At 42.9% G+C, this 21,135-nt stretch overlaps 1 protein-coding gene across 2 annotated transcripts in view; it reads left to right on the forward strand.

The window, feature by feature from the left end:
- The first annotated feature begins 344 nt into the window (after window positions 1–344).
- Window positions 345–21,135, forward strand: part of GPR141 (G protein-coupled receptor 141) — a 31,287-nt gene continuing 10,496 nt past the window's right edge. For both annotated transcript variants that reach the window (XM_074341007.1, XM_019726333.2), the window contains exon 1: window positions 345–548. The gene's annotated coding sequence lies outside the window, so the exon portion shown is untranslated. The remainder of the gene's footprint in view (window positions 549–21,135) is intronic.

Below are 21,135 nucleotides of genomic sequence, written 5' to 3' on the forward strand. Positions count from 1 at the left end.
CAGTGCTAAGTCCCCAATGGGGCACAGAACAACTCTGTAAATTTCCTGAAAGGAAATACTATGTATATTACATCTATATCATATATAGATATTATATATAGATATCCTGTTTATCTTCTTTTACCCTAAACACAGCAAAGTTTATCTTCCCTTTTTGCTTTTCATAACATCACTGTCTTTTTTTCCCTCATTCTCTACAAAATTCAGTTTGAATGAAATTTAAAAAACTACACTCTTACAATAGTCATGAAACTTTAATACGTATTTCCTGACAGTTGGCCTGTGTCATTTTGCAACTTGGGACTGTTCATCTTTAAGAGCTTGGTTCTTCAATGCTCGTGGGTTTGAAATGGTTTTGAGGTTTTGTGGTGGTTGTTGACGCTCTGCGGAACTTAGAACACTTGCTTCCTTGTGCTTGGCCAAGACTTGTGAGTGCACACAGACCATGGAAGCGCCCAAGCAGTCTTGCGACTAGAAAAGGACCCTGTGTGGAAGTCTGACAGGTGGCCCATCTCTGCGCCTCCCCCTGAGGAATCTGGCTTTCCCAGGTAAGTGCAGAAGATACGGGCCGCTGGGGAGGTGGGGGTGGGGGTCACACCAATGAAAGTTATGCATAAAGAGGGCAGGCGGAACTGGCCAGTACACTTCTAATTCAGAATCTTTAGGCCGTCTTGCTGTAAAACGCAAAGCTCCTAACTCTGACCAGACTCCTTCTTTATAGGAAGTGCTCAACCCTTCCTATGTAGTATGCACTATGGTGAAGGTGACACCCAATTTTCATTATTGGTTAGATATGGACAGAATGGTTTCAGAATCTGTCAAAAATAAAAGGGACTCTGGCTGACACATTAGAGAGATCTCTAGGGGATCTGGTGTTGCATTTACATATTGTTCAAATGCTTATCTTTTAGGCAGTTTTATTTATTTGTTTATTTCCACTATGAAAATCTTTAAACTCTCTTACTGTAATATTGTCATAGGCAGTTTGAAACCACTCTGGCAGCCCTAATCAATATAAGAAAACGATCAATAGCATTGGGGCACTTGGAAATTTCTGAAAGAAGTATATTCAAAATAACACATTATAATAATGGTTATTGTAATTCTTTTCATTCCATTTTTACTGTACTACCTGACAGGAGGAATCTGAAAAAAGTTAAGGGCAACATCTGTTCAAATAATTTCACATTAAATTCCTTCCATACCATTATTTCCTTTTTACAAAAGTATTGCATTATGTGCAATGGAATATTTAGAAAAACAAGTCAGTAATGCACAACATGAGTCTAAGAGTTTAGTCTTGCTTCTTTAACAAATTAGTAATATGATTTTGGATGGGTCACTTAGTTCTCTGGATTTCAACTTCCTACACAACTGCACAACTATTTATCCAAGAAACTATTATATTAAGAACTCCAGATTTACAACTCCCTGTTTTCTTTTATATTGGGTTTAAATCAATCAATTAGTCAATATTTTAATTGATCAATTAGGAGTAATGCGAAGACTGATAGCTGAAGAATGAGATGGTCTGAATTCTAGTCCTGTTTCCTAGTAATTGGCTGAGTGATTTGGAAAATATTTTCTAACCATTTTAGGCCAGGCGTTGGTCAATTTTTCCCTAAGAGACTAAAGAGTACATAGTTTAAGTTTTGCAGGCCAAGATTGAAGGGAACGTGCAGGTACTTACATAACCATTTAAAATGTAACCATTTATAAAGGCAAAAGCTGTTCTTAGCTCACAGGATGAACAAAAATGAGAGATGAGCCAGATTTGGCCTCAGGGCCATAATTCTCCAACTCCTGTTCTAGGCAATGATTTTCAACAATCATAAAATGGAAGATGTAGACTGCACTATGTGACCCCGGAGGAATTCATGGATGATACTCGGGGTGATCCAAGTACGCAGGAGTGGTATACAAAAGCCTGCATACGTAAATATGTGCTTTTGTAATAGAAACAGAAAGGTCCACAAATTTCATTAGATTTTCATTGTGGTCCATAACCCAATTAAATTTAAGGACCACAGGACTAGCTGATTTGTAATGGCTTCCAAATCTAAAATTCAACGCACCTACAAAATGTTTATTGGTGCCCACTATGTGTAAGCTACTGTGCTAGCACTCTAAGAGATGTTAGCACATTATGACTAAAATAACGTGTCAAAAATATTTTAAAGATGATTTAAATACGTGCAAATCAGGGATATCCTTGAAAGTAAACATTGAGCAAAATTTTGTAATTGGTCAAACATTTCTGAGATATTACTTTGCAAAGTGTCTTCAAATCTAGTATGAGTTATGTCAAAATATTCATAAAATACTCTTATTGTTCCATCCTTTTTTGATGACAGTGGCATTATTCATGACAATCAAAATGAAACAATCTAAGCAGAGTCTTTTCCCTAAAAACATAACTTCCTTAATGTCAGGGACTATGCTTTTTTCATCTTTGTATTCTGGGACAGTGTTTGTCAAATAGTAAGTATTCCACATCTCTGAAATGAATATATGAATGCATGAATGGATGAATGCATGAATGGATGAATGAATGAATGGATGAATGAATGAATGGATGAATGAATGAAAGAATGAATGAAAAGGTGAAGAGACACCATCATTGAGATTACTCTGTTTCCCCGAAAATAAGACCTAGCTGGACAATCAGCTCTAATCATCTTTTGGAGCAAAAATTAATATAAGACCCCGTATTTTATATTATATTATATTACATTATTATATTACATTATTACATCCTATTATTATATTATAGTATAGTATAGTATATTATATTACATTATATTATATTAATTATAGACCTGGTCTTATATTATAGTGAAATAAGACCAAGTCTTACATTAATTTTTTCTCCAAAAGACGCATTACAGAGGATTGTCTGGCTAGGTCTTATTTTCGGGGAAACACAGTATCTGCATTAGATACTGAAAGCTAGATCTCAAAATGCTCTACAAATGGTAATTGCTAAATCCAAAGATTGCTTCTCTTTTCAACTTTGGACATAACTGTGATTTCAAAATACTTGGTCAGCTAAAGATTGCCGTTCCTGGCGATAACGTCATTGTTTTAAAAGAGTTTAATTTGTTGAATTTAATTTACAAGGGAGAGAGAAACACTTCTTGCAGACTGTCCTGTAACCTGGTCTCTGGAATGGGGTGACTGGAGAGTGAAGTTTCCTTAGGGAAGAGCAGCAGTCAGCATCTGAGCGCTTTCTGCTCTGAGAGCGGGTAGGAGGCGGTACCAGTGGAAGCATTAAGCATAAATGTCCAGGAAAGCCATCCAACAGTCAGATGGAATAGGACTGAGCATACCGCTCTGCTCTCCGAGGTCAGTGTGTCCCCCACGGCCTGGCCGGCGAGGCTACTGAAATTTGAGCACCCTTCACTGGGGATTCCTTGTAGCTACATGAGGGAGGGGAGGACTTGGGATCCAAACGCACCTCTCTTCTCTCTCTAGGACTGATTTCATTTTCTGAAGGAGACTTTCAGTCCACAACAGCTGGTTTATGGTCCACTCACTTCTCCAGGGAAATTTAAACCTTAGCATTTAAACACTTTAAGAAATGTAGATGAAAAGCCTGCACAGCTCTGTATGTATCTCGTGTAATGCCGGAAACACTCTTATTCAACAGAGGGCCTCCCATCCGCCCCTCCTGTCGTTCCCCTGCACCTCAGAAGCCGGTAGGGACACAGCCGCGCACTGTTCACTTGCGGATGTGATTTCGGGGTGCGCCTGTACAGTATCCTATCCCTCCACACCGAACGGCACACTGAGGTCGTAGTCTGGAAAGCCCGGGGTGTGAGATTAATCCCAGACACAGTCTGAAGATCAAAACCTTCATAAATGGAACCTCAAATACATAAGCCAGTGATGCTCACGGTCCCAGGTCTTGCTTAAGTGATGACAGGAAGCTCTGCCCCTCCCGAAGGGTTTCTGAGATGCCCAAAGGGAGGGTCTGCCCTGAAGACAAATTCTTTCCTGTTTCCGTGTCCCCTGGTGTGTTAGAAAAACTACCCAGTCTCCCCCTCCGTGTGTCTCCTATACTGCTCACACAGAACACTTCACTTCTCACACTTCTGGTCATCAAACGTGCAGGGTCTTTTCTCCCACACCACGCAATTCTCCACATCAGCTGTGTGTCCAAAATTTAACTCAATTCTGATGCTCTCTACCTGAGATAGTGTCAGATGCCAGAGCTTAAGGTCCGAGTCCTACAAGATGGCCCCCACCACATTTTAGGTGCCAATAGCAAGTAGTAGGCCCTTAGGTTCCCCACAATTTCTGTCCAATTTTGCTACCAATTGACCCCCTCCTTGGGTTTGCTCACAGAACTCAGGTAAACGTTTACTGACATTTACCGGCTTACTAAAGGATACGATACAGGATACAGATGACCAGCCAGATGACGAGATACTAGGGCAAGGCCTTGGAGGGTTCCCAGCAAAGGAAATTGTCCCCATGGAGTTGGGGTGCATCACCCTTCCAGCATGGATGTGTTTGCAACCTAGAAGCTCTCTGAACCCCTATCCTTGGGATTTTTACAGAGGCTTCATCACACAGGCATGATCAATTGTAGCCCCTCTTCCCTATCTGGGGGAGATAATGAAACATGCCCAGGGCATAGTATTATTCAATAATTATACCCTTCTTTCCTCCGGCCACCATTGCACATGTTTTAGTTTTTATAATGCCCACAAATAAAGCAAACAAACTATCCCCACTCATCTGACCATGCTGTCTGCCAGTGACTTTTAGCCAAAGACGAGGAGGACACCTCAGTTGCACAACTTGGGCTTATTACGTACTGGACGCCTCAGTGAGATGGTGTTAGAAACAATCTCTTCCAGGATTTGGGCTTCTGTGGTGTGATTGAGAAGAGGGTCTAAGAAAGGGGGGCTTGCCTGTACTGGACACTAGGTGTCAGAAAGCAGGTATGATTTTATGTTTCAGTGAAGAAATAGCAATTTTAACCAAGAAAATGGGGGTTCAGTATTTCCTGGGTGGCCCAGTAGCCTTGTTTTGTCTGCGCTTAGACAAAATTACACAGGGGCCATGTTTTATCTCCCTTTTCTCTTTGTCACTTCTGAAATAAACAGAGTGCAGGGGAAAAGCTGACACTTATCTAAATAGTCACTGAAATGGAGAGACTGAACATTTATTGAGCACTTACTATATCCAACATGGTGCTAAGCTTTGATCCTCCAATGACTGCACTAGATTGTCTACGTAAAGGGGGATCTGAAGCCCGATCTAGCGAACTTCTAACGACGAAGGGCTTCCGGTCTGGTGCCCTGCCACCTTGTTGGTACCACTGGGACCCAGGAATGAATTCCTGCCCTAAATACACTGACTCTAAGTAGACTGCCTTCAACTTTCCTTTGATCCATAATTAGAGACTGGCAAGATTTGGGTGGGATAAAAAGATGGTAAATATTGTGGGCTTTGTGGGCCATATAAGTCCCTGTTGTTACTATTCAGCTGCCACCGTAGCAGGAAAGCCACCATAGAGCCTATGTGAACACATGCATGTGGCTGTGTTCTAATAAAACTTCACTTATCACATCAGTTGGCAGGTGGGATTTGGCCTTCGGGCGGTAGTTTGCAAACCTCCGATCTAGACTATGAAGAGCCAGAAATGTCAAATCAACTTGGAGTTTGACAAAGTGTTTTACATTTTGAATCATTATGTATGTGCAAATTGTTCATTTAAATATAAATATGAGTAATAGTTAAACATGTATAAATACCAATGTGGTGTCTTATTTTTACCAGGGGTTTATTTATTTTACATAAACTGCCAATTTCCGAGCATGGCAGGGACTCAGAACGGTGCCTCGGACCCTTTGCTTCTCTGACCCTAGATAGTGGCACCTGGGCCTTGAGAGGCTGAAGGGCGTATCTGCCAGCCAGTCTGTGCTTCCTCCTGTTGCTCCTCAAAGGATCACTCTTGTTCACTAACCTGAAGCCTGAGAGGTGAATACTGGTCCTCAGTTCATCCAGATGGTGACAGAGCTGGTGTTAAACCCCACAAGCTTTTCACTGTAACCTATGCCTCAATTTAATAAATTATTGAGTGGATGGCTTCGGGGCATGAGACCTTTGGGTTCCCTTCTGAATCATCAAAGAAGGAGTATTATACGATGACAATAAACTTAGTGCAAAGTGTACTTTGTTACAGTCTGACTTTTTGGAAAATTAGGGTGAGCAGGGTGGGGGGTGAATGTGGAAACTGGAGTTCAGTGCCATAGTATCTGAGGGGCAGTGTATGCCCAGCCTCAGCGGCCAGCTCCCTTCTCAGAGATTCCTCTTTCATTAAAGCATAACATAAGGCCCTGGCTGAAATCAGAGGTGACCTACCACCACCACGTTAGGCTGTGTCCATTGGTGACGTGAGAGTAGAAAGATGGGGTGGGACCTAGGACAGGAAAGGTTGAACTCCAAACCTCTCCAACCACATGCTATGCCCTTGCTGTTGGTTGAAAGGAATTTTCAATTAGAATCCTCATTCGCCAAATATGCAGGAAAAATACAAGTGTGCATGGGCAGCTGGCACATGTGGAGTTGTGTCATTTTATACTTAAAATTGAATATCACATGCTATTTTTTTCATGCAAATTAAAACACATATAATGTATACATTATCTTGTACACCCAGCTCCTATATATTTCTATGGATATGGCCCAGTGGGCAATATTCTGCGTTGTAGAAAAGTCCGACCTACGTTCTTCGTTCCCACCAAGCTTACTTTAAAAGCCACCAGGAAATCTCTGTAACCCAGCCGAGGTGTTTCATTCTTCCAGTCCAGCCAGGATTTGCACCGTCAGCCTGTCCTACAAAGCAAACGTGGACCCCATGATGCATGGAACTGTCACTGTGATGGGACGTCATTCTAGGGAATCTACCCCTAGGAGTCTCATTTGAAAACTTAAGGACAACAAATCAGTCATACGATTCACTTGTGACTTAGTAAAAACACGTCCTCCAAATGCTCCAAATGGAATAAGGCAGAGAGAGACAGTATGAATATTTTTCCTGAGCCTCTTTCCTTCACCGACCTTTTATTATAGATTATATGTGACACAACGGTATAAAAAACAAAAATAAATAAAATTAAGAAGATGGTAGTTTCTATACATTTTTTTGTATGTTTGAATGGGTTGTCATGCGAGGGGAGACTTTTGATAAGGACTGTCGTGTCCCAGCTCAACTCGGCCTCCTTTTCATTTCACCCCCTACATTTAGGAAACAAAAATACAGGAATCTCAGTTAAATTTGAATTTCAGATAAGTAGTAATTTTTTGTTTGTTTGTTTGTATATCAGTAAGTCCCAAATATTGCAAGGGATAGGTATACAAAAATGTGTTGTTGTTCGTCTGGATTTCACATCTAACCAGGTATCTGTCAACGCTCGACACCAAACCAATCCTTATGGTTCAGTTTTCACGGAGAGAGTTTTCTGCTTGACAGAATTGGATAGGATTTCCTGCTCAGCCTCATACGAGCCCTTAGGCAATCTACTCAACCACAAGGTGGTAATTCATCTTGTAGAGAGTTGTTTTAGGGATTAAAAGGAGAGAATGCAAATAAATCCCTACCTCAGGGCCAGGAACAGGCAGCTGCTCAACAAACATTGGCCAAGTGTTCATTTCCTTTCCTTCTTTCAACTTTCAGTTCAGCCCCTAAACTTTCCAGAAAGAATGAGGTGCTGCTTCCTTTTCCTCATGGTAGCCCGTCCCGATTTCTACTACAGCATTCATTTTATGTGACTTAAGGCCTGTTTTGTAATAATGATGACAGAGATACATCAATTCCTCCCTCCCTCCCTTCTTTCCTTCCTTGTTTTCTTTTGAATCAATTGGGCCTGCTTTTACTTCATTTCATTTTCTTCCCTTTCCTAGTTTGGAAGATATACATTCTATTTTTATTATTTTAGTGCTTTCAAAGAAATATGCACTTCCACATTCATTTAACAACCCTGAAGTTTTAAACAATGTCTCCCTTTCTCCCCAAACAATACACAGCTCTTAGAACACACTGACAGAGAATACGATATTGTTGCCTAGCATTTTAGCATTGTCTTGTAATTTCGTCCAATAAATCAGATATTAGGGCTATTGATTTGTACAAAATCTGTTTAGATTTACCCATATATTTACAGTGTCTTTGATTAACATTTTTTCCTTTGTTACTTAGACTTTCCTTCTTACATAACTCTCTCTCTTGCTTCAATATGTCCCCTACGTGCTCCTTTAGTAAGGACAAACTGGTGTTACTGCGTCTCAGCTTTGTTTGTACAGAGGTCATTATCATCCCCACATTCTCAAAAGGTAATTTTGCGGGGTGCACTTCATAGGATGATGGTCATTTGTACTTATTGTTTTTAAGATAATACCCTACTGCTTTTAAGAAGCCACCTGTCTGTGTAAAAACCTTTGTGTTTAGGTGATTTGCCTTCTTCACTGAGCTGCATGTAGCATCGGCATCGCGTTTTTCCTTAGCATTTGGCAGGTTCACTCTGCTGGGTCCAGATACGGATTTCTTTTTCTTCACCCTGCTCAACATTTTTTGACCTTACCAAATCTGACGATTGGTATTTTTCATCAGTTCTGGAAAATTCTCAGCCATTCTCTCTCAAAAAATTGTCCTTACTTTGCTCTCTCTATTGGGTATTCGGGAACAAATTTAACCTGAATGTCATTTTTTTTTTTTTTTAAATGGTTTCTTGATGGGAACATAGCATAGTTGTTGAGAAACAGCTGAAGTCAGACTCTCTGGGTTGACTGTTACAACTGTCTCATTAGGTGTGAAATTTGGGCAAATTTCGTAACCTATGAGTACTTGTTTGCTCATCTCTAAAATGGGAGTGCAGCAGTACCCACTTCATGGCACTGCTCTGAGGGTTCCAAGAGGAATTACACGTAAAATGTTAAGGAAGGTTTCCAGCGTTTGCTCTTACTATTTTTTTTCCTTCTGTGCTGCATTCTAAGCAACTTTTTCAATTCACCAAGGTTTATTTTACCTAATATGTCCTATGCGATGCTCGTTCTGTTGGTATATCTTTCATGTTCAGAAGTACAATTCTGGTTATTTTTCAAACTGTCTGATTTTTTTTAATCATTTACTTTTCCTATATCATTTTATTTCTTCGTATGTTTACATTTGCACCGGCACTTGCTTCTGCCAGGTACCCAGAAACCCTGGGCCATTCTGAAAACTGCTTGTACCGGCCTGAATATGTGGGAAAAACACTGAGGGAGGAGATAGGGCGAGTTCTCTGATGTGATAAACCTGATTTGAAATGACTATGAAGGTCTGACAGAAAAGAAACCAAAACCTGAGGCTGGGAATTCAACGTGAGATTGAGACAGTGGTTTTTATCCTTCAGTGCCCATTGGAAATATTGGGAGAGCATTAAAAAATACGGGTCCCTCGGCCCCTTCCCAGAAGTGGGAGCCATGCATTGCTGTTCTTCAAATGCTTCCCAGGCAATTCTACTGTGCAGCAGGCATGAAGCCACCAACCAGAGACTCATGAAAAAACCCCTGAAACCACTCCAAGGGTTCCAAAGAGGGAGGGATTTCATGCAGGGGATCAGAGGCTGCAACCGCGCTGGAAGGGCCCAGGGAGTGAACATTAGGGCAGCTGCAGCTGCTTTTTGGAGGAGGGGAACAGGAAGTGCAGGAATCTCCGGAAACCACTGAAGACTACACAGCTACATATGCTCTAAGGAGGGTGGTTCAGAGCAAGCCTGAGACCCTCCTCCTGCATGGCTGGTCTGCTCTCTCCCAAAGCCCTCTGGCCTACATGCCGTTGACACAACAAAAGTGATGGCTCTATTTAGTTTCACCTTCAGCTTGTCACAGGGACACCTCTTATTATCAGTGGCAGCTACCACTACACTCTGTGGCCACGAGTCTAGAGGACGCAGAGAAGGGGAAATGGTGCAAATCTGCCAGTAGATTGAGAATTAGGGGCGTGGGACAAGTGAGTCTCCAACATACAGAGCACAGAGGGGCTCAGGCCCGTCAGGAAATCTGAACACCAACGTGCTTAGAAGCACTTCACAGATTCAAAAAGGCTTGAGGTTAAGTCTCCCAGTGGAGAGAACTTTTCTTGGTCCTCAAGATTTCCGTAAGTACCAAGACGAAGTGGGAGTATCCCTTTTTTCCCCCTGTGGTGCCTGTAACTTTTCTGGCCGTGCTAAAGAACTCACAAATGAATGGCAAAAAGAATCTGTAAGAAGAGCCTTAGTCGAACGCGTTAAAGGCTACACTTCGCAGAGATTCCGCTAAACCCAACCAGGGGTGCGGCTGAATGCTAAGTGCCTTGAAAATGCACCTACAGACAAAGAAAACACGTCTGAGACCAAAGCTCGTATTCTCTACTCTTCACACCAGTCCCTCTGTGTAAGCGAGTGAGGGTGTGAAGTCTGCAGGTGGTTTCCACATAAAGCATAAAACAATTGAGCATCAGCCCTTGCAAAGAGACTGACTGGAAAATAAGAGAAGCCCCTCTCGTGTTGGTGGCTCTCCTCTTATTCCCTCTTCCGGACAGTAACCACCCTCCTGGTCACTCCTGCAGCCTCTTCCTCTTCCTCTTTCTCCCCTATGCTTCTCCTAACCTTCTTCTCCTCTTCTTCTTTTCTTTACCTTCTTCCTGTTCAAGTGTTTGGTAGTGGAGCTGGGCTGAGATGTGGTCAGATGTGTGAGGTTTCTCAGTGGTGGTGCAACCTCAGCCTCTGTGCCCGCCCGCCCAGGGGGAAAACATCACCCGCGAGGCAGACAGGCACATCCTCCCAGACTTTCTCCTGTCACAACAATATTGACCGTTCATTGCTTGCCAAGATGATCCTAAGAGCTTCTAAAAAGAGCTCTTAGAGTCATGATTTACACTTAGTACGTTTGTGTAGTAACATAACAAAATGTTCACATCTACCTTACAAAGCAGACAATCTTACTATCTCCATTTCATAGATGAGGAAATGGTAGGCTTAGGGAGATCAACTCTCTTGCTCAATTTCAAGTAGCTAATATCCCGATCAAGTGGCAAGCATCCCACTGTGTGCTGAGTTTCCCTGGTTGGAGCATGTTTATGCCTCTGGGTCTGCCATTACAGATTAAGAAGGCCATTGGCAAACTGGGGTGTCCAGGGAGTCTGGTCATCTGAGGCAGGTCCCAGAAACCATGCTATCTTTATCACCCGCACCAATGATGAACATTTATGAAGTGCAATTTCTATACATGTCCTATGATGTGTTTTATGTAGGCTATAGGCGTGTAAGTAAACACTTAGCACAAGAACTTTATGAAATATGTAGCATTGTAATCATCCAATTTACAGACAAGGAGAATGAAGTATGGGGATATTAATTAAGTAACTTGCCCAAGATGGTCCAGCTAGTAAATGATAAAGGTAGGACTCCAGAGCCAAAGCTTAGAATCCTACGCTCTGGGGGAAACCTTAGTTACAAGCCTGAATAAGAAAAGATGGCAGGGTACAGGAACTGAGAAAAAAAGAGCAGATAGAAATATTCAGTTGATGAAGAAATAGCACCTAGAAAGGAAAGCATTTATATAGTATAGCTGCCAAGAACAGAATTATGGTGAAGTAGTTATAGGGAGGCCGACTTCTGTACAAATATAATAAAGAACTTGTCTACAGTAATTTTTGTCTAACAATATCACAGACTGCCTCGTAAAACAAGAGGGGAATTCTATGGTGCTGGAAGTGTCGGGATATGAAAAAACTTCCCTAAATTACTTAAAGGCTTATAAAGAATCTTTCACATATAGTGTCATGTTTACCTTCCAAATGACCTTGAGATGAAAAAGATCTTATCATTATTTTAATTTTCACTTATGTGAAAATCATTGCTGTCACGTTCCCCTTTCCTTGTCAGCACCACCCATTGTAGGCAGGGGTACAATACAATAACTAGCTGCTTCCTGCCAAGGGTGAAGGTCAGACCATCACAAGAGGCTCTCCGAGGGCACGGGGAGTTCTTACAGGCGGGGAGGCTGGGGTACCCAAAGCAGGCGCAGGGGCTACAGGGTGTCTGCTGTCTGTCCATTGGCCTCTGTTTCTTCCATGTGGAGGATTTTTTATTGAGTGAACAGTCTCTGAATGCCTGTTGTGTGCCCAGCATGCCTGCACTAAGCCTTTTCTCAGCATTTGTTTCGCAGCATGGATTCTCTGTTCACAAAGTGCTCTCTGCAGAGGGTAAAACAAGGACGGGTTCCAGGTAGAGAAACTAGGAGATTTGCAGGGAGCCCCACTGGCGATGCTTCCGTGGGCGGTACTGACTCGAATCGTATTCACTCTTCATCACAGAAAATGGAAGCATAGCTGTCTTTCACCATTGCTTGTCTTCCTTTGCAAAATGTTTTCTGTCCTTATTCTTTTCATATTACTCATTGCAAGTGTCATATGGAAAATTTGAAATGCACAGTACAATCGGGAGCGATGCATCCATTGCCCAGCTACAGCAACTTGACTTACAACTTTATTCTACCTCCTCCAAATCCCGACACCTGAATCCGATGTGATATCATTTTACCCATAAATGTTTTGATATGTATCTGTAAAGAGAACCCTTAGAAAACAAAACTGACATCCTACTATCTTTCCCAAAATAATTGTTTAATATGATCAAATAGCCAGTTACTGTTCACATTTTCTGATTGCCTCGTACCTTTTCTTCAGTTGGTTTCTTGCGTTGGGTTGCAAACCAGGTCTAGGCACTGCTTTTGTTGACTTGTTTAGTGATCTTTGAAAATCTAGAATTCTCTCCTCTCCTTCGCTTTTCTCCAGTGGCAGCTCCAGTTTCTCTCGGTGGGAAATTGCATTTGAAACCCACAGCTTGGGCGCTAGGGATGCTTATGTCACTGTGATGGTCAGTAATTCTTGACAGAGCTAGGCAGCAACAGGAAGTTTTTTTTGTTCCGCTTACACTATTTTAATTGGCTATTTACTTCTGTATATAACAGGATGGTTGTTTCTCCTGAGTTTCAGAATGCCACACCTGCTTAATTAAATATTCAGGATGTTTCTTACAACTAATGGTGGTCTAGGTTCTTTAGGATGAGAGTGGAGATGGTTCACCACATGATCTGGCTCTTCCTTTATACTCTGCAACACCCATGAATCAAAATGGAATTGAAAAAGGACTGGGCGACACTGAAATTACTTGGAGTAAAATAACACAATGACAGAGCCCCAAGCGTCTACTGAGGTGCTCCAACTTGAGCTTTTCGTTTTGTAGACAGACACACCCAGGAGAGAGAGGTGACTTGCTCAAGGTCCTCTAAATGAGCAGTTCTCACATTTTAACATGGTCAAGAATTGTCTGGAGAACTTGTGAAAGCACTGCTGAGCCTCACCCAGAAGTTCTGACTTAGTCGGCCTGGGTGGGGCCCTGGTTGATGGTGACACTGACTGACTTTGAGTGGCACCAAGCTAGAGGTTTCCTGATAAACAACCAAAGTGAGTGTCTTGCTGGCCACAGCCCTGCTGGAGCACAGATGAACTCACTCTGAGCTACCTGGGAACAGATGCCAGAAAGATCACGTCCTGGGGTCCAGAGCAGGTAAACTGTGTGTTGGCTATGTGGTTGCCTGAACAGTGTGATTCACGCAGAAGACTGGGCCGCCTCCGGGAGTCTACGCGGTGTCTTCAAATTTTCATCACAGATTAATTCCTTTAGGTTAATTCCTCCTTTTAAAAATCAGTTCTTTAAGAAATTCGTCTACCTCTGCCAACGAATTTATGCCATTGATTTCAATTTAAGCCAGTTTCAAACATTGCCAGGAACCTTTATATTAGTCGCCTAGTGCAGGCAATTTCTCTGAAACCCCACAGCTTCTGCCTGTGTCCCTCCTTGGCTTTGAGTACTCCCTAGAGGATATGTTTAGATATTCTTGAACAGGGAGTGATCTAGCAAACAGGTATCGCAGAAAGGCAAATTCTCAGCTCCAGATAAAAGAGTACACTGATTTACCTGAATGACAGCCGCAAGGTTTGATTAAATGCAGCCGGGATGTTAGAGGTTTAGAGACCTGAGTCCTCTGATATGGGAAAAACAGATGACAGATACCCAAACAGGCAGGACAAACACGTCCCCTGTGTAGCAACTCAGGACTCTCAGCCCCAGAGCCACCGTTGGGACTTGGAGGTGCCCAGACGCGTTGTAACGCTCCCTTGACATCTGTTCTTCATCTCCCGATTCCTACTCGCTAAGTCCTAACATTTGAAGATCCCAGGGAGATAGACTCTCCCAGAGAGAAGTCCCAAGGAAAAGTGGGTGGGGACATTACTGAGGGACAGAGACACTGGCGGGCCTTTGACACACATGGAAGAGGAGTGATTGGGTGCCACCTGTGGTCCCCTTGGTAACAGTGACGTTCACCTCCATATTCCCTGCGCTGGCCCTGACAGGCACATATGCTGCTGAAGGGACAAGGACCCAAGGGCTCATGCTGGTGGTTAAGGGACTCAGGGTCCTCACACGCGTGCCTGCTGTGGGTGAGATGGGTGATAAAGAGTATGAAAGAAACAAAGACAGAAAGGGGACTGTGGGGGTCAATTCTGCCTGCTTAATATTGCTTTTGTTTGGACCGTAGAAGCTAGACTGGCATTCATTCCTCACACCACCTTTGTCTGCTTCTGCGAATAATGTATCAGGTTATGAATCAAAAACCATTTCTTTTCAAAGCAAAGCTGGTACTTGAAAGATGGCAAAGAGTGCTTGGCTTTCCGGGGGCAATGCATGAGCAGATGGGGACAGTATTTTAAAAAACAAGACACCTCTGAAAAACGTGGTATTGAATTAGTGACTGCCACTAAGTCACCCCAGACTCAGTAGCATGAAGAAGCCGCTGTTTATCCTCGTGGACCTGTGACTTGCTGAGGGTCGGCCAGTTGGCCTGGGCTCGGGGGTGGCTCTGCACATCTAAATCCGGCTTGCTCCCAAATCCGGTATCTACTAACGATGCTGGGCAATGCTGGGTGGTTCAGTTGCACTCCACGCGCCCTTTCTCCTCTGCCTGGGACCAGCGGATAGCCCAGCATGCTCTTCTCAGGGTCATGGTGGAGTCATGGGAAAGATGCAGAAATATTGTCTCTTAAAGCCTAAGCTCCAAACCAGCACAGTGTCACTTCTACCTTAGCCTACTGGCCAAAGCAAGTCACCTGCCCAAACACAAAGCCAAGGGGCTGGAAACACATTCTACTCCTGCAGTGGGAGGGACTGCGAAGTCACATGTCAGAGGGTGTGCATTCAGGGAGGGTGAGGCATTGGGCAAATCATGTCCCTGTCGCAAATATATGCAGTGCATTTTCAATTAAGCTAAACATTGTTACTGATATAAAAAAATCAGATAAAATGCCATTAGATTCTGGTGCTAATTTACGCTGTCTTATGCATAAACTGTTAAAAACAAAATCTATAGCCTAAGGGATATCTGTTCAGTGCTGAGATTTTTCTTCCTGTTTCACTGCCTAGATTCTTCTAATTGTTTTTCTGTGTTCCACATGGTCCCCCCGTCACACTTGTCTGCACTGAGGTTTATTACTTAATGAAAATTCCCAGACCCTGTATCTGCAGTTGCTCTATAACTTTAAACATATGCCATTTTCAATACATGCGATCTTCTTGCTAAAGAACCTCCAATTCACAATGCAAAGTACCCATTAGCTATATACACATATTGATGTGACGGAAATCTTATTTCTGTGCTTGAATATTCTGTGTAATGTCAACCTGTCAACCATCATCTATCCTGGGCCCTTTCCATCTCTCTGTTATCTTGTTGAACAATTCTGCAATATTGATAATGTAATTTCCATTATGCAAATGGAGACACTGAACCCAGACTGATTAAATAAATTGCTTAAGACCAAATTGGTAATAATATCAGGATTCAAATACAATTGTGTTTGGCTGCAAAGCGAATGGCTGTTCTATTATTTTCTGCATGTCTTTAATTTCATCATCCCTTTCCCATCACTGCTGCCCTTGGCCCCACCCCAGACCTGGAGTTCTGGATTTTCCTCTGAGATACAGAGAAGGATAGGTTTTATGCCAGGTATTTTGGTGACAAATGTGGGTGGTATTCCTTTTTATTCTCTTGAGAGCCTACAGATTTGGCAGCGCATGTGCTATTATTGTCCTCTATAAAGCTGAGGGCGTAGTACTTTGAAGTGAAAAGATTTATACAGCCAATAAGTGGCAGAGCTAGGACCCAGGCTCAGGCTATTGTTCTCCTATATTATTTAAATTACTATATTTATTCATGGTCATTGACAGAGTGATAGTCTACAATTTTGCTAATGGAACTACCGTGTTTCCCCCAAAACAAGACCCAGCCGGAAAATCAGCTTTAATACATCTTTTGGAGCAAAAATTAATACAAGATCCAGTCTTATTTTACTATAATATAAGACTGTGTCTATATCATGTCATATCATATATCATATCATATCATATCATATCATATCATATCATATCATATCATATCATAAATACTGGGTCTTATATTAATTTTTGCTCCAAAAGACACATTACAGCGGATTGTCCAGCGAGGTCTTATTTTCGGGGAAACATGACAGCCAGTTAACTTGACTCCAAAGGGCTGTATTTTCCTATCATGTTCCAGAAGCGTTTGGGACTAGCAACAGAGGAGGTGTTCCCCACACTGTTATGAGAAAAAGGCAGTGGGTAAAAGACAGTTACTATGCAGTCTGATGGTCTGCTAGGTTCTAGAGTGTTAGATGTGCAACAGGATTGTTTAATAACTTGGACCTCCTGGAAACTGACTGCTGGCTACACAGCTTGTTGGGCAATTCTGCATTCTTTGGTGAGTTAAGTTCTGTTGCTCAGGAAGCCAGGTACTGTAAATCATATTTTTCTTTCAGTGTATATGGTTCCCTTCTTCAGAATTTCTATTTCTTAATGAATTTTCAACTTCTATTTACTTGTATCCCATTTGTTATAAAAGAGGACATAAAGTTGCTGAACGTTCAGCTAGGTTTTCAAGTCAGACTCCGTATCTAAATATTAAAGAGAACTTCTTCCCACATAGACTGGAGATCAACAAAGTGCCTCCCATGGGGCCAAGTGTGTTATGAGCATTTATTAGGTCACAGCTCTATCTATGTATGGTGCCCAGGACAATATGTGAAAGGTTCCCTAGCCAATGAGCTTCAATTTTCCATGGTGGGTAAGATCGAAAGGGAGCAAGGCTATGTCCAAACCATGGGTGTCTCTGATTATGAATGGGCCTTCTTAATTATGTGTGTCTCTGAGCATTTATTAAACACATAATAGCCATCAGCAGGGAATGTGGCCCAGAAAAATGTGGACTGAGGTCTTGTCAGAAGAATGAGAGCTGCTTTCAAATCTACAAAAGGGAAAAGCTATGCTCCTTTCTTCTAGTCTAAAGCACGTGGTCTAAAATAGAATCAATAAAAGATAAATACAAAGATAATTACTGTCACCTCCTTCCCCCCATAAGTTACATAGATGAAGACATCTCTGAACAACTAGGACTAGATAATCAAAGTCTACGTGGAGGTTGTGTATTTGCTGATTGGCTGCAACAGAGAAGGGTTATTCATTAACAAACCTTTCAGAGTCTGCTGTCTGTCCTTTGTGTCTCTTGCTGTTCCATCCCCTGACGTTTCCTGACTCCTCCTTCTCTCCCCGAATCTTTTCCGGCCTACCAAATCCCTTCCACCCTTCAGTTCCATCTCAAAAGCAGCATCTCCCCTGAAGCCTTCCTGGGCTCCTCCCCCCAGCTCAGCGTGCTCTCCCACGACTCTGCTCTCAAAGCTCCGTCTCGTTCTGCCTTCATGGATTTCCACCACACGCTTCTACCTCCCTCACTACATCATAAGCCACTGAGCACAGGACTGTGTCTGCTTTCACTTTGTGTCCCTCATTCATTAACATATAATCTTTACACATCTCTTGGGAAAACATAAGCATCTTAAATTACATGCAATTGTTCAAAGGTGATAAATACACCAGGAAATAAGTCCCCTGGTTCCATAGCTTTGCAACGTATCCTTTCTCTCTGGCATGAAATAGATCGATTATATTGAAAGTTCCATCATTAAAAATTCATACAGAGTTAAAGAGATTAGAAGACTTAAATTCAACAAATATTCAACACAATATTTAGTGCTTACTTCTATGTACCCAGCATCACACTAATACTGGACTAAACAGTCATGGTCACTGCCCTCATGAAGACTCTTGTCAGTGAAGAAAATGCTCAATCAATATACAAATCAACAGCAACATTTACAGTTAGATGTTGTCTTCAACGATATGAAGACAGGGAATGGTGATTCGGGATAATCTAGAAGCTTCAGAGAACATGTGCGCTAGAAAATCATTTCTGCTGGTGGCTCTGACTTGAGACGAATGGAGTGACACCCTTTGTGGAACTTCTTGAAAAAGCCACTTGAAGGCAAAGGAAAGCTGACATTTGCCCTGAGCAGGAATGAGAGGTGAACTGGTGCCAGGAGCTCATCCACATTAAGTCTTGGCTCTTCTGAGATCACAAGGGTGGTGAGAACATGAAGACCTGTTTGGCCCACAGAACTTGGGGGACATTGTGAAGTTTCAGGTGCCCACCGGCAGCTCGGAATGTGAAGACACAGTATGTCAAGCAGAGCCCCACTGTGGGCTTCCCTGCCAAGTGTCGTGGGGATATTACTAGAGGTAGGACAAGTAGCCACCTCTACTATTTGTAAATGGGGAGTTTCATCGGATAAGCTTCACTTTCTCCTGGAATCTGGGGAGGCTGACGTATGGAGCCCAGCCAGTTTGTACTTGAAAATGTCCACGCAGATCTGGGTGGTTGTGACATTACAGACCCAGAGGTTCTGCCACACGTCACTTTCTTCTCTCAGTTCAATGAAAACGCCAAAATCACAGCCACCTGTATTAGTTTCCTAGAGCTGCCCTAACAAATGACCATGGAACATTTATTCTCTCACAGTTTGGAGCCTACAAGTCCAAAATGAAGGGCTGTGCTCCCTCCAAGGGCTCTAAGGGGGAAAACTTCCTGTGTCTTCCAGATTTTGGTGGCTCCAGTCATTCTTTGCTTGTGGCTGCATCACTGCAATCTCCGACTCTGTCTCCACGTGGTTTCTCCTCTTCTCTGTGTCCCTCCTCTGTGTCCCTTGGTGGTGAGCCTTTCTGAAGGACACTTGTCATTGGGTTAGGGCTCACTTGGTTAATCCAGGTTGATCTCATCTTGAGATCCCTAAATTAATCACATCTGCAAAGATTCTTTTTCCAAATAAGGTCGCATTCATAGGTTCCTGGGGCTAAGACTTGGGCATATCTCTTTGGGGGCCGGCCACCACTCAACCCCACTGTTCCAGCCTACTCAGAAAACATGGGAAAGGCAAAGAATTTCTACTCTCATTACATATAGCAGTTGTAGCTATCAATGAACAAATACAGAATATGAACTGCAATGCTAAAATGTCATTTGAGATGAAAAAAATATTTAAGGGGAAAATAGTCCAGGGGAAAAATACTGAAACTAAGTCAATGACATAACTTTGAGATTTCTAGCAAATGCCTTTCCCCACTGTCCAGTCTTGGAACAGTGAGGACCACATACTTTCTGAGTATTCTATTGTAAGGCCCTTGAGGACTGAAGTGAATTCTGTGGTCAGAACCTAGAGAAGCTACTGATGTTGGTCTTTGTGACTTTTAAAGAAGCTGAAGTGTCAGCCAGAAGGTCAGAAAGCAGTACCTCCGGCTGCTTGCTCAGCGGGACTATGGCAGGGAGTCCTGCTGTTTGGGACCTAGGGAAAAGTCTAGGTGAGTGAAGAGGTGGAGTAAGGTCTGACTGCAAAAGCCAGGTGTTTGTTAAATTACAGAATCTTAGACGGGTCATCTTATTTGACCATCAGATTCAGTGATGAGTGTTTCTGTACAACAATCTGCCAAGACGTTTTCTGACCCATGTTTGGATATGTGGTGCCTCTTCCCTCATCCAGCTTAATGGTTAATAGTAGCTTTGTCTATCCATGCTTCAGTAACATCTAACAGGGATCTCATCTGTGTTTAATCATGGACAAGCTGGTTGCCGTCTTCCTGTATAGAGGACCGAGATGCTCCCAGCAACTTAGCTCTTCTCTCCCCGAATCCTGACAGTTACCCTTTGCCACATGTAAGAGAGTCATGAGTCACTGCTGTAAGAAGGGACTCCATTTTCTAATCTTAGAGCTCTTCTTGGCCATGGTTAGAACGTACAGTGCAGAGGCGGCTGGGTAGCAGACCAAGAAAAAAGCGGCTGAGAACGATACAGGAAATGAAGGAAGTAAGTGGCACCTCCTCCCACACTGGAAATTTCTACAGGAAACTACTTTAGTCCCTGTGGGATCAGGCAAGGGGATATACTTTGAAGGGAAGCCGTGAGGGAATGAGAGCATGACAAAGCCTGAATCCTCCAGGGTTTCCGTGAGAAATAAGGCAAGGATAAAGAGAAGCAGGAGCAGCCCTGGGAAACAGGGGCTGGCAGGAATAACTGAGGGAGTAGGCCCTCAAGAACGTCAGAGCCAGGCGGGAACCGACGTCCCAGGGGCTGGCTGGTCCTGGGAGGGTCGTTGATCAGAGATCTACATATAAATTAATACGAGGGCATGGAGTGAAGATAGGAGTGCCAGAGTAAGGGAAGATGGACGGGGTTCAGGGAGGCTCAATACGCAGAGGGGGCTGGGAAGTGGGCCAGGGACCAGGCAAAAAAGCAGTCAGAGGGAAGGCGTGGCGCTCCCAGGAGAGGGCTGTGCTCCAGCTGCTCAGCCAGGGATCCCTGAGTCCAGGGAGCAGGCACTTACAGATGCCAGCCCCTCGTGCCCTTCAATGGCTAGACATGGTCCTCTCTGGGCTGGGGTTGAGCCACGTAACAAAGTCTCAGTGTGATTTCCAATCTCAAAAAAGGGGAGTTCAGGACTTATAGTGCAAAAAGTGAAAAAGAATTAAGAAAAGGGCTCTAGGACAAATTAAATGTGGGTATTTAAATGGTAATGCTGTTTTATTTTCTAATATATTACAATCTGATGAATTGCTTCGCAAACATTTATTGGCTTCAGAG

This window comes from Rhinolophus sinicus, linkage group LG09 (genome assembly GCF_036562045.2).
Source record: "Rhinolophus sinicus isolate RSC01 linkage group LG09, ASM3656204v1, whole genome shotgun sequence".
NCBI lineage: Eukaryota > Metazoa > Chordata > Mammalia > Chiroptera > Rhinolophidae > Rhinolophus > Rhinolophus sinicus.